Genomic DNA, 12,625 nt, shown 5'->3' with positions numbered 1-12,625 from the left:
ATGACTCTAAGCTTAGGTGACTTGCTTAGGCAACATCCAACACTATGGCAGGAGCTGAAATAGTGGATTGAGGAATTAGATGAGCCAGTTACCATAGACTTGCCTAAGCATGATGCAGAAATGTGAATACCGAGTTTGACACAATACTCCATGCCTAAATCCTTGCACGTTAATGCCTTTTGGAAGGAAGAAGCAGGAGAAAAAGTGGATGAAACACCAAGTAGGTCGCCACCTCACCAGGATCAAGAAGTGCAGTCCAATGAAAGGACACTGAGTGAGGAAGAAGAAAACAGGGAACAAGAAGAGCAAACTAGTCGAGGAAAGGCTAAGAAGATGAAGAAGAAGATTACACTAGAAAAGCAAGAAGGGGAGAGGAGGAAACAAGAAAAGGTGGACTTGCAAAAGACTCACAAGGAGTCCAAAAAGGCCAAGGAGGAAAGAAGGAGAAAGCACGAAGAGGAGGAGGATGAGTTGAGAAAAAAGGAGGAGGAAGACATGGCCCTCGCCATGTGCAAGTCCATTGAGCAGCAGTCGAGGTAGCAGGACAAGCTGAAACCCACGATCCCAATTAGAGATGAAGGGCCGAGCTCAAGTTCCCATGTGCCAGATTTCATGCCACCTACGATGCGAGAAGGCAAGGTCAAGGCCCCAATCACTCCCATTCCCACTCTCCTGATACCCACCGCCATATCCACACCCAATTCTACAACCCAGGTGAATGCCAGCGTACTAGGTCCAGTACTTCATGAATAAAGAAATGGGACAAGGATTAGGAGAAGGAACCTCCCTAGTAGGAACCAAAAGGCCGACTACGCGGCAGACACCGAGTCAAGGCAAGACCTTAAGAGGCAAAAGGTGGCAGGCTCCACAACCTCCGTCCCCGCAACAAAGAGGCCACCTGAAGAATATGACGAGTATGTCAAGGAGCTTCTCTCTCAATTAGAGAAAGCCAAGGAGGAGAAAAAATTTGCAATAGCAAAGCTCAAAGCCGAAAAAGAGGCCATGGTTGCATCCCGGTTGGAGAAAACATGCCAAATAGCCATGGTCTAAAGGGAAGTTCACGCACTGAAGTAGGAGCTACAAGCTAAGGAAGAGACATAAGCGGAATGGCACGTGTGATTGAACAAAAAAACCCAAGTCATACGACGCCTACAAGGGAACAATTAAGAGATTGTGGCACACTACGAGTATCTGCAAGCTGAAATGGAGAAAATCACTAAAGCCACAGAAGAACTAGAGGAGCTGAGGGTGAAAAGATTAACCCAAGAGGCTGCCTCAACACAGGAAGAGTAGCAAAAACTAAGGACAAAAATGGAATATTAAAAATGAAGGCTGATAGTGCTAGCTCAAAGGTAGGGGGAGAGCCTCGAAGACATGGAAAGGAGAGCAGAAGAATGGGCTAATCGGAATGAACAAAGAGTTAAAGCCTTGGCACACAGTCTCACTCAAGTAGAAAAAGAAAAAATACTTGTTGAACCAAGTGAGCTTCCAAATGCAGCAACGCGCCTTCTTGGACACTTTATTGAACGTCACCCAGCAGAGGAGGGAGAGTCCATAGAGGCCATGAAAAGGAAACTGGGAATGGCTAGTAGAGCACTGAAAGCAAGGGTGTAGATGTTGCCACAACGTAGGGGAGTTGGCCCAAGACTAGAAGAGCAATGTCAATACCTCCTATTGGCAGGCCTAACCTCGCAAGAAGTGGATGCCCTCAACGAAGAAGAGCAGCAGGAGCCAAGACAAGAGAGGGAGGTGGCTGTGAACTTTGGAATGGGACCAGACGAAGAAGAGCTTGTCCCACCACCTCCTTCCCCGCAGCCTGAAGAGCAGCAATACGCGGACACCTCCGCAGAAAGAAAGGTGGCATTGAGGGAAAGAAGAAAAAAAATGGTGGAGGAGACAAGGAGAAAATGGAATGCCAAGGGAGTGAGGGAACCCCAGCACCTATACCACCATGCGAGGATGATGCCCTAGCAAGCTTCCATGCTGACCTTGTAATCTGGGAGAGGCAAGAAATGTCCAGGAGCCCCTTTGACTTTAACTTCTATTTCTCCACCACCTTGATTAGGGTTTTTCCCATCAAGGTGGTGGAGGAAGTGATTAACGTCGAAAGTAGGCTCGGACAAAAATGGCTGGATAAGAAAGAGCGGAACCCCACATTATGGGCCACTAAAGATGTCAAATCTTGGTAGAATAAGGTTTTTGAAGTGCCAAGGTCTGTGCCTACGAATGCCAACCTAAATGGAGAATAAAGTTTGTGACGCCAACCTAGACACTTGGATGGCCTTTTACAACACTCAACCCTTCGAGCGGAATGACCCAACCTTTACGCCCTACCCTCGAAGGGTGGGACTGGATTTTGACTCCAATGTCCATAGTCACTATGATTTCCCTATAAATTATAATCCTCATTGTACTACATATGAAGATGCCCTCGTCCTCATATCAAAGAACTTGTATGATACCCTAATCCACTTCACCAATGAATTCTCTTCATGCCCTAACCCTGCTTTTATTACTACTTGTAATTACCTTAGATTGCTTAGGATACTCCTTAGGCAAGACCCCACCCCATAGGAGTGCGGCCTCCCAGTACTCCATTTTGATCCTAATGCTATAGATAGTTGAGCGATGAATCGATAAGAATGCGAGCTACTCTATTACCTTCATTTTGCTTAGCTCTTCTAGAGGATATGAATGATAGCTACTTCACCCGTTGCAATCATCCATTCCTCTTCACCACCACCCTTCAGGTCCACCTAAACCTTTAGGGGTACCTCCAAAGCCACCAATTCATTAACAAATCTATTAGGCCCCCTTATCCACCCCACTTCGATGATGAAGACTAACTTCTATTACAACAACGTATCTTGGACACCCAGAAAAAAAGAGCAAAAGGAAAAGAAAAAGAAAAAGAAAAGCAAAATCAAAAGAAAAAGAGAAAGAAGAATAATAATAAGAAAAGCAAAGACGATGTATAAAGCAAAAAGGCAATCACAGAACATCAAAACAAAAAGAGATATCACACGTAGACATAGTAAGATACACAAGGGTCACAGTCACTGCACCTAGGGGTTCTCAAGTTAGATGCATCCAGTAGCTTTGGTCGGCCGGCTCCGTGTCTAATACCCTAGACCTTTTTTATTCCCCACTACACATGATTAGGGCACATCATGTCAAGATTGTGGGAGAGAAGGAAGGAGTCTCACTTGAAGCTTTCTTGCTTGCACAATGGGGGAATACACACAGAGATGGAGGCTGAAAATAGTTTTCCTCTTCTTAGTTGTGTAAGCCAAAAGAACTCAAGTACAAAGAAATAGAAGATCCCTATATATGGGTCTCAAACCAAACTCAACTAACTAAGGTGGCATACTAACTGAGCCACGAACTAGAGTAGATAAGGATTGCTGTCATCTAGCTATTATTCATGAGCGGTGTACCAACCGCATCTACAACTGACAAGTCGTTGACATAAATACACAACGGTCACCCTGGCATATCACGAGTGGAGCTCGATATCTCAACACTCCCCCTCGAGCTCAATCCCAATTCCTGCACACCAAGCAGGTCTCTGAACTTGCGTAGCTTCTCTACGCCCAATGCCTTCGTGAATATGCCAGCTACCTGATCCTCTGTGTTGACATAAACTAGATCAATAAGACCTAGTAAAACCCTCTCTCGCACATAGTGATAATGCACCTCAATGTGCTTTGTTCTAGCATGATAGACTGGGTTATTTGCCAAGTGTATACTGCTCATGTTGTCACAATAAATGACAACTGGCCCATCTGTAGACTGATGCATATCATAAAGTAGCTTATGCAACCAAGCTACCTCACATGCAGCCATTGCTACACCCCTGTACTCAGCCTCTGTGCTCGACAAGGCAACTGTAGGCTATTACTTGCTGCTACAAGTGACTGCAACACTCCCAAAAGAGAACACATATCCACTGGTAGATCGTCTATCATAAATGCTACCAGCCCAATCACCATTAGTGTATCCATGCAATTGTATTTGAACCCCAGTCTCATAAAATAGTTCATACTGCAATGTGGACTTCACATACCTGAGTATGTGTCTAGCCGCATCCAAATGCGGTTTCCTTGGAGCCTGCATAAACTGACTTACCAATCCAACAACATAGCTCAAATCTGGCCTGGTAATAGTCATATAAATCAAGCTTCCTACTATGCGTCTGTACATAGTAGGGTCTTCTAGAAGCTCACCTGCATCTGCACTCAGCTTCACATTCTGCTCCAAAGGAACTGAAATAGGCTTACAGCCTGTCATCCCATATTTGGACAGCATGTCCAATCCATACTGCCTTTGCAAGAGTTGTATCCCACTTGGTGATCTAATCACCTCAATGCCCAAGAAATAACACAGCTCTCCCAAATCCTTCATCTCAAACTTCTGCTTCAATAGCATTTTCACATGAAGGATATCTTCATCACTGTCACCTGTCATAATCAAATCATCAACATAAATGACAAGTAGCATAATACCTTTCTATGTTTTTCTCACATAAAGTGAGAAATCTGCCTTGGAAATCTGAAAGCCAATAGTGACAAGATGCTCTCCTATCTTGTCAGACCATGCTTTAGGTGCTTGCTTCAAGCCATACAAGGCTTTCTTCAACCTGCAAACAAATTCAGGATGAACAGCATGCACATAACCTAGTGGCTACTCCATATAGACCTCTTCTTGCAAATCACCATGCAAGAAGGCATTCTTTACATCCATCTGATGTAAAGACCATCCCTTTGATGCAGCCATAGCAATGACTTCTCTTACGATTGCCATCCTTGCAACCGGACTGAATGTTTCTTCATAGTCAATGCCATATGTTTGTGCATACCCCTTGACTACTAATCTTGCCTTGTATCTGTTCACAGAACCATCTGCACTGTGCTTCACCTTATAGACCCACTTACAGCCAATTGCATTTTTACCTTTAGGCAAAGGTACCAATTCCCATGTAGCATTTGCTTCCAAGGCATCCATTTCTTCATCCATGGCTTTCTCCCATTTTTCTTTTCCCATGGCTTGCTCAAAAGAAGTGGGTTCTGGTTCCTGCATCACTTTGACCATATATGCATAGTGAATGGCTGTAAATCCATCATATTTCAGCCTATCCACAGGATGCCTAGCTCTCGTAGACCTACACAAAATAGGTTCACTCCCAGGTGCTCTCAAAACATCCCTGGTCTTCCTTACTCCAGGTATAACAATAGAAGGAATACCCAACTCATCATCAATGCTCTGTTCTGAGCCACTGGATTCACCATCCACATAAGAGTGACTTGCATTCACATCAAACATGGGCTGATCAACCTTCTATTTTCCTTTTTGTGATACCTGCATACCACTATTTGCATTGCTTTGAGAAGATTCTCCTGATCTCAATCTGCCTGTCCATGGCGAAGAATGTGAACCACTGCTAGAGGACGCTCCAAGTCCACTAATATTTTGTGATTGCTGCTGTGAATTCTGTGCAACATTACCATTTTGTGCATCTACATCATCAATCACATTTACTGGATTATACCAGCTACTCATCTCATCAAAAACAACATCTCTGTTCACTGTAAACTTATGAGTAGAAGGGTTATAGCATCTATACCCTTTTTGCTGCAGAGAGTAACCAATAAAGATGCACTTCTCAGCTTTTGGATCCAACTTGGATCTCAACTCATCTGGCACATGTACATAGGCAATGCAACCAAAAATTTTCAAATGAGAAATATCTGGTTTCCTACCAGTATACCTCTCCTCTGGAGTCATCCCATGTATTGCTGCAGTGGGAGTCCTGTTCATTATGTAAACTGCTATAGCAATTGCTTCAGCCCAATAAAAATCTGGCAAGTCTTTTTCATTGAGCATGGCACGAGATACCTCTCCAATATGCATGTTTTCCCTTTCTGCAATTCCATTTTGTTATGGGGTATGACTGCATGAATATTGCTGCTTTATGCCATGCTCCTGCAGGAACCTTGCAAACTCATTTGAGAGATACTCTCCCCCTGCATCTGACCTTAGGCATTTTATTTGTAGACCTGTTTCGTTTTCAGCCATAGCTTTAAGAGTTTTGAAATGCCCAAAAACTTCACTTTTCTTTTTCATAAAATACACCCAAACTTTTCTGCTATAGTCATCAATAAAAGTGACAAAATAATGGCAGCCTCCAACAGATGCAGCTTTAGTAGTCCACACATCAGAGTGGATTAATTCCAATGGCTTCTCACTCTCTTGAACATGTCTAGGAAATGGTTTCCTTACCTGTTTTCCAAATTGGCAGGCTTCACATACCTTATGCATTTCTGCAACCTTGAATTTAGGCAAACCTGCAACAATATTTTGGGCATGCATTGATTTAAGTCACTGTATATTAACATGACCAATGCGTTTATGCCAGATATCAATATCTGCAACTACACCTGTCCCATGTGCAAACATTGCTGCACTCAATTCAGACATGTCTGCATCCAACGTAAACATTCTGCCCTTCTTCTTTCCTTTTGCTATCAAGCGACCTTTATTTTTCATATCCTCAACAAAGCATCCATGAGGATTAAATCTGACCTGCAAGCCCTACTCAACCATTTGACCAACAGAAACCAGATTCTTGGTGATATTGGGGACATGAAATATATCGGACAGGTATTTCTTTTTCCCATCCTGTATAGACAAAGGAATTTTTCCAATCTGCACAATAGGATGTGTAGTATCATCACCAGTCTCCACAAATCCTAGTTTTTCCATTTTCCTTGCATCCTCCATCCATTCTGCATGACCTGTCATGTGGTTTGATGCACCTGAGTCAACATACCATACATCATTGCTCTCTCTTGTACTTATCACAGAATTGTTTATATGCTGCACCATAAACAAATGCTCATTTCTGTCATCACCCTATCTACTAGAAGATGAATAATTTCCTTGTTGCAGTTTTCCATTCATGATGTCATTCTGCTTTTTATAGCAGTCTTTAGCCATATGACCCATTTTACCACAATAGTAGCATTCAACATTAATGTTTGCATTTTGGCCTCTTTGCCATCCACCACGACCTCTTTGGCTCCCCCTGCCTCTAGAGTTACCACGTCCTCCTCCATAGGACTGGTTTTCTTGAGTTTGCTGCATATTCTGATTTCTACCACGGCCTCCAAAACAGCCTCCTCTACCTCTGCCTCTACCTCTTCCAGCATTTGAGTAGAAGATAGCTTCTTTTGAAGTTCCTCCTGAAGAAGATGCACCACCATTTCTCTGCTCCTCAGAAATTAGAAGAGCAATCAACTCCTCAAAATCAAAAAATCTTTCACGAACTGAAATGGATGTCTGAAACTGTGCATAATCCTTTCCTAGACTATTCAAGGTCACAGAAACTAAATCATCATCTTCCACTGGCGACCCAATGGAAGCAAGTGCATCTGCAATCTTCTTCACCTTCATGTGGTAGTCATTGATGCTCATACTTTCTCTTTGCACATTATGCAACTCTTGCTTGAGCTGCATTTTCCTAGCTTGCATATTTGTGCTATACATTTTTGACAAAGTATCCCATGCCTCCTTTAGCGTACTTGCATCTTGAATATACACAATCATAGAGTCTGAAATGCTGATAGACAGTCAGTACATAACTTTCCTGGCTCTCTCATGCCATGCTTTGAATGCCTACATTTGCTGTTGATTGGGAACATCAGGAAGAACTGGTTCTTCTTCATTTCCTGCAACAAATTCCCAATATCCTTTTCCCATAAGGAAATTTGTCATTCTAAACTTCCATGCTTGGAAGTTGTTCTTGTCAAGCTTTTCAGTGACAATCTGTGAAAGAGAATCAGATGCCATTACAAAACATTGCAAAAAAATTCTGTCACTACAAAGAACACAGCTTTAGCCTCACAAGGGCAAACCTGCAAAACTGGCGAAAGTGGTATTTGACCACACAGTCACTTCCTAGTGACGATTTTGCATATACAGGAACCAAGGATGATTCTGTAACTCCCAATGTCTCTGCACACGAGCATACGATGCAATATCTGTGGTAACTTTTCACCGACCTGTAGAACAGTGGTCGCACAGCATAAAACAAAGCTTTTTTCTGAGTGCGTGCAGAAAACTTCCACCTCCAAAACAGGCCCCAAAATGGCCTCAAATCAAAAAAACAAGGTCGCCAAGGGCTAAAGCCTTTCCCGCAACATATATTGCCCTCTTGCTTCACCGTGAAGGGCGTCTCAACCTGAGACAATGCACTCTTGCAATTTTCGGCTGTGCTACCTGCAGAGATCTCCTCCCAAAATAGAAAATGAAAGCAACACTGCTCCTCTTACCAGAACATCGCGAGCTTGGCTCGCTTTCTTAAGCTCCTTACCACGAACAAGGCTCTGATACCATGTCAAGATTGTGGGAGAGAAGGAAGGAGTCTCACTTGAAGCATTCTTGCTTGCACAATGGGGGAATACACATAGAGATGGAGGCTGAAAATAGTTTTCCTCTTCTTAGTTGTGTAAGCCAAAAGAACTCAAGTACAAAGAAATAGAAGAACCCTATATATGGGTCTCAAACCAAACTCAACTAACTAAGGTGGCATACTAACTGAGCCACGAACTAGAGTAGATAAGGATAGCTGTCATCTAGTTATTATTCATGAGCAGTGTATCAACCGCATCTACAACTGACAAGTCGATGATATAAATACACAACGGTCACCCTGGCATATCACGAGTGGAGCTCGATATCTCAACACATCAAGGGCACGACATACCTAGGAAGGTAATTCTTGCCTATGGTTAGACTCGTCACCCTAAGCCCCCTGCATCGCATCTCCCTTATGCACAAACTGGGTCCTCGAGTGTGGGACACCACCGAGGGCTTTTCCCAAGGTTAGACCCATCTCCTAGTTCCACACCCACATGCACCTTGCACTCAATGGTAAGGTAGAGACACCCCAAGGGAGTGCACCTTCTTTTCTTTCTAGGTACAAACAAAGGCCTCAACCACCGACTTCAATGGCCCCATCATCGATGCAATATGCCCCGAGTCCCCACCGCATTAGCTGAGTGATTTGTTTCTTTCCAAGCTCACTTCCTCTGCAACCCTGTCACCATCAACTCACACGTCCGCCCTTCCTCATCGAACCCTCATCACCTCAAAACCACAATGTTTTGAGACTAGCAACCACCTACGTGAGGAGCCATTTTATGCAACAATGTTTCCATGAAGGCAAACCAAGGTAGAGGTAGATCGAGGCAGTCCCACTTAAAAATTGAATGAAGAAGCTCATTTGGAATAGTGCAGGATAAGGTAGCCCCCACAAAGGGCCAAACGATGGATCCATCCACATTTATCTTCAATTTCAAAGATGGATCCACACATCCGCCTCTCTCCAGCAAGGATCCGTCCAACACGATATTCAATTTCAAAGGTATAAATCCCTCCAACACACCCTCAACTAGGGCTTGTATACAAACTCAAAAAAGCCATCTGGCTACACCCATCACCCCTTCCAACTACTCCACGTCAATGCCATGGGACTTGCACTCATCTAGGAGGGGGGTATTGTTAACCCTTAAACAAACAAGGTGGAAAATCCAGAATGTTTAAAGAAGAAGACAAGGCCAAGGCAAAAGTAAAACAGAAGACAAAGGTGTGCCAAGAAAAATATGAAAACACAAGAAGCACAAAAAATTCCTAAATCAAGGAGAAAGGTGCACAAGAAAAAAGCAAGTCAATACTTTTGTGAAAAAGCACAAGGTGCATCATGATTTATTTTGAAAGCACCAGGCTCTCACCCATGCACATTGTAAAGTTAGATGGGTGGTAGGAAGGAAGCTAGGAAGATAGAAGGACAATGGAAAAAAGAGCCTAGGCCACGGTCGGCCATGTAAAAAGAGGATGGATGCCCATGGGATTTTAGGGCATGTATATAAAGTTCAAAAATTGAATGAAAGCTCATTTGTGGCAAAGTGGACTCTTCTTCTTCTCTTCTTCTCTTCTCTTTGCTTGTTTGTGTGTGTGCTTGAGAGAGGGAGTGTGAGAGTGTGAGGGAATGAGTATGTGAGGGTGAAGGATCAAGGAGGCAAAGCTCTCCACTATCTCGTCTCTTCTTCTTCTCTTCTCTTCTCTCATATCCCACGTAGCTATGGAGGATGGAGCTTGTAGGAAGAGGTTTGAGGATGCTTGAGCTTGGATCATGAATCATGGAGCTACGGGTGTACTTGAGGAAGGAGACAACTAGTTTGGGCATCAAGGTAAGCTCACTACACTCATAGAGAGGGATAGCGCATCAGCTATGTGAGAGGTAGCCATTAGTGCTTGCTTGAAACACGTGAATAATAAGCGGTTCATGGGTCTTGGCAGTTGAGTGTGAGCTCACCTCTACAGTAAGTCTAGTCCTCAATGGCATACATGGTTCAAGGATCAAATTAGAGATGAAAATCACAATGAGGGATATAAACACAAAGAAGAAATTCAAGGCTCTCACCATCATGCTAGGGGAATAACTTAAGCTAGTTTCTTTCAATGTCAAGGGCCTTAATGGATATGTGAAGAGGTCCTTATTTTAGAAATGGGTATATACACACCAATTTGATGTCGTTCTAGTTGAAGAATATAAACTTCAAGATAGAAATGGTTCTATTTTTACTTATAAAGATTATGCTTGTCTTGTGGGAGGGGCCATAGGTATGGAATCAGGTTGCATGACAATCATCAAGAGTAATAAGAACCCTTTCTTGAAATTTAGCTCAAGTGATGGAAGAATTCTTCAAGTCTCCATGACTTCAAAAGAAGCTATTCTAGATGTGGTCAACGTATATGGTTGAAATGATGCTTGAGGAAGGACATTCTTATGGGATGTACTAGGCCAATTGAATTTGGATAAGTGCCTTCTTGGTGGTGACTTCAATATGGGTACAAAGGCCTTTGATGCTGCAACAAATTCGTCCTTAGCACATAGCATTGCAACTTGGGAATGGTTTCATTGCAATTAGGTCTAGTTGATATTTGTGACTATTTGAATGTTCCCAATCCAAGTCTTAACTTCAAATCCCCTAGCCATGTGAGCTATTGAGATAGGCTAGAAAAGTGATATTTCTCCAATAATGGTGTGTGTCTTCCTTTAATGATTTCTCTTGAGATAGATTTTGGATATTCTTCTCTTCAACCATTCCCCTGTTATACTTGGATTGTGTTTTGTTGAGCTTCTTAGGGTAGAGTTGAATTAAAAACTTTTGGTGGCCAATGTGAGACACTTAGGGATTGAATTCAAGTACCTCATAGAAGGCACAATTGAAAATTTATGCGCAAATTGTACTGTGTGCAATAGGAGCATGAGAGAACTTTATCAATATAATCTAACACTACATTAGGCTTCAAGAGCATGAGAGAACTTTATCAATATAGTCTAACACTACATTAGGCTTCAAGAGATCTAGCTCTGTGGTGGTAGGGAGAGAGTTGTGAATTGGATTGGGAAAATAATATTTTTCGAGCCTTGGAATTGGGAGAAAAAGAAAGAAGACTAAGTGACAGAGTAATCATGTCTTTACAGAGAGCATTGGTGGAAATAAGGCAAGATGCCCATGCAAGCAATGTTGAAAAAGTAGGTATTCTCTTTAATTGGAGATTGATCCTTGATCCTACTTGTGTATCTTTAGTCTTTTTGCACATTTGAAGAAAAAAAGGCACAAGGAGAGCTTGGTTGTCATGAAGGATCAAAACAGGGGACCAATAATAGACCAAATAGTAATTATTGGCCATTGCAAAAGCTATTTTGGAGAGCTATATCGCTAGGAGGGGGGTTGCGATCATGAGGTTGTGGTGGATACGCTTTTAAAGTATGTCAACAATGTGACATCTAAAGATCAAAATACATTGTTAGTTAATGAATTTTTGGAATAGGAATTATTCAAGGCCTTAAAAAGCTTGGGCACAAAAAAAGCTTCGAGAGGTTTGATGGAATGTCTACAAAGTTTTTTTTGCACTTTTGGTCAGAAAAAAAACCCTAGATCATTACTCTTGTGAATCAATGTTGGTGGATGGATGACCTACCTCTTTCTTAGAAAATGATATTAAATTCTATTCTTCCAAAACAAAGCCAATGCATTGAGCTTAATTAAGCATTGTAGGCATTAGGGAAAAAAATGAAAGTATCAGAAATGGGCCCTTAAAAAGAATATAGTTTAAGATGCGGGCCTTTTGGATTATCCAATAAGAAGGCTAGATTTTGACATCCATGGAGGGTAAATCTTCTCTCTCCAAATCTTGGGGTTTTTAAGTGGGGGATTTTAAAAAAAGGAGAATGAATAGTACACAAAATTTGAGTTTCTCTCACTATGTATTTCTCCCCCTTTTTTGGAGAAATTTCAATTTTAGTTTTTTTTCCTCTCACGAAATCAGTTTGACCCAAAAATTGAGCAACAGACCACTTTCCCTCTCTTCTCTATACTTATGAATTTTCATCTCCATTGAAGCTCCTTGGTGAGAGTAATTAGGGTTTTGAGCATTCTGCTTACCTTTGCTATTTTTTCAATAGGGTTTGATATCATTTCTTACTATTATTGTTGCAGAGGTTGTTTTGGATAGGAGACACATGTGCTCATCTCTCTCTGTCTCTCTCTCTCTC

This window comes from Lygodium microphyllum, chromosome 2, assembly GCF_053477565.2.
Source record: "Lygodium microphyllum isolate KBCC chromosome 2, Lygodium_microphyllum_v1.1.10, whole genome shotgun sequence".
Lineage (NCBI taxonomy): Eukaryota > Viridiplantae > Streptophyta > Polypodiopsida > Schizaeales > Lygodiaceae > Lygodium > Lygodium microphyllum.
The sequence above is the reverse complement of the archived record's forward strand: the minus strand, read 5'-3'. Positions refer to the sequence as shown.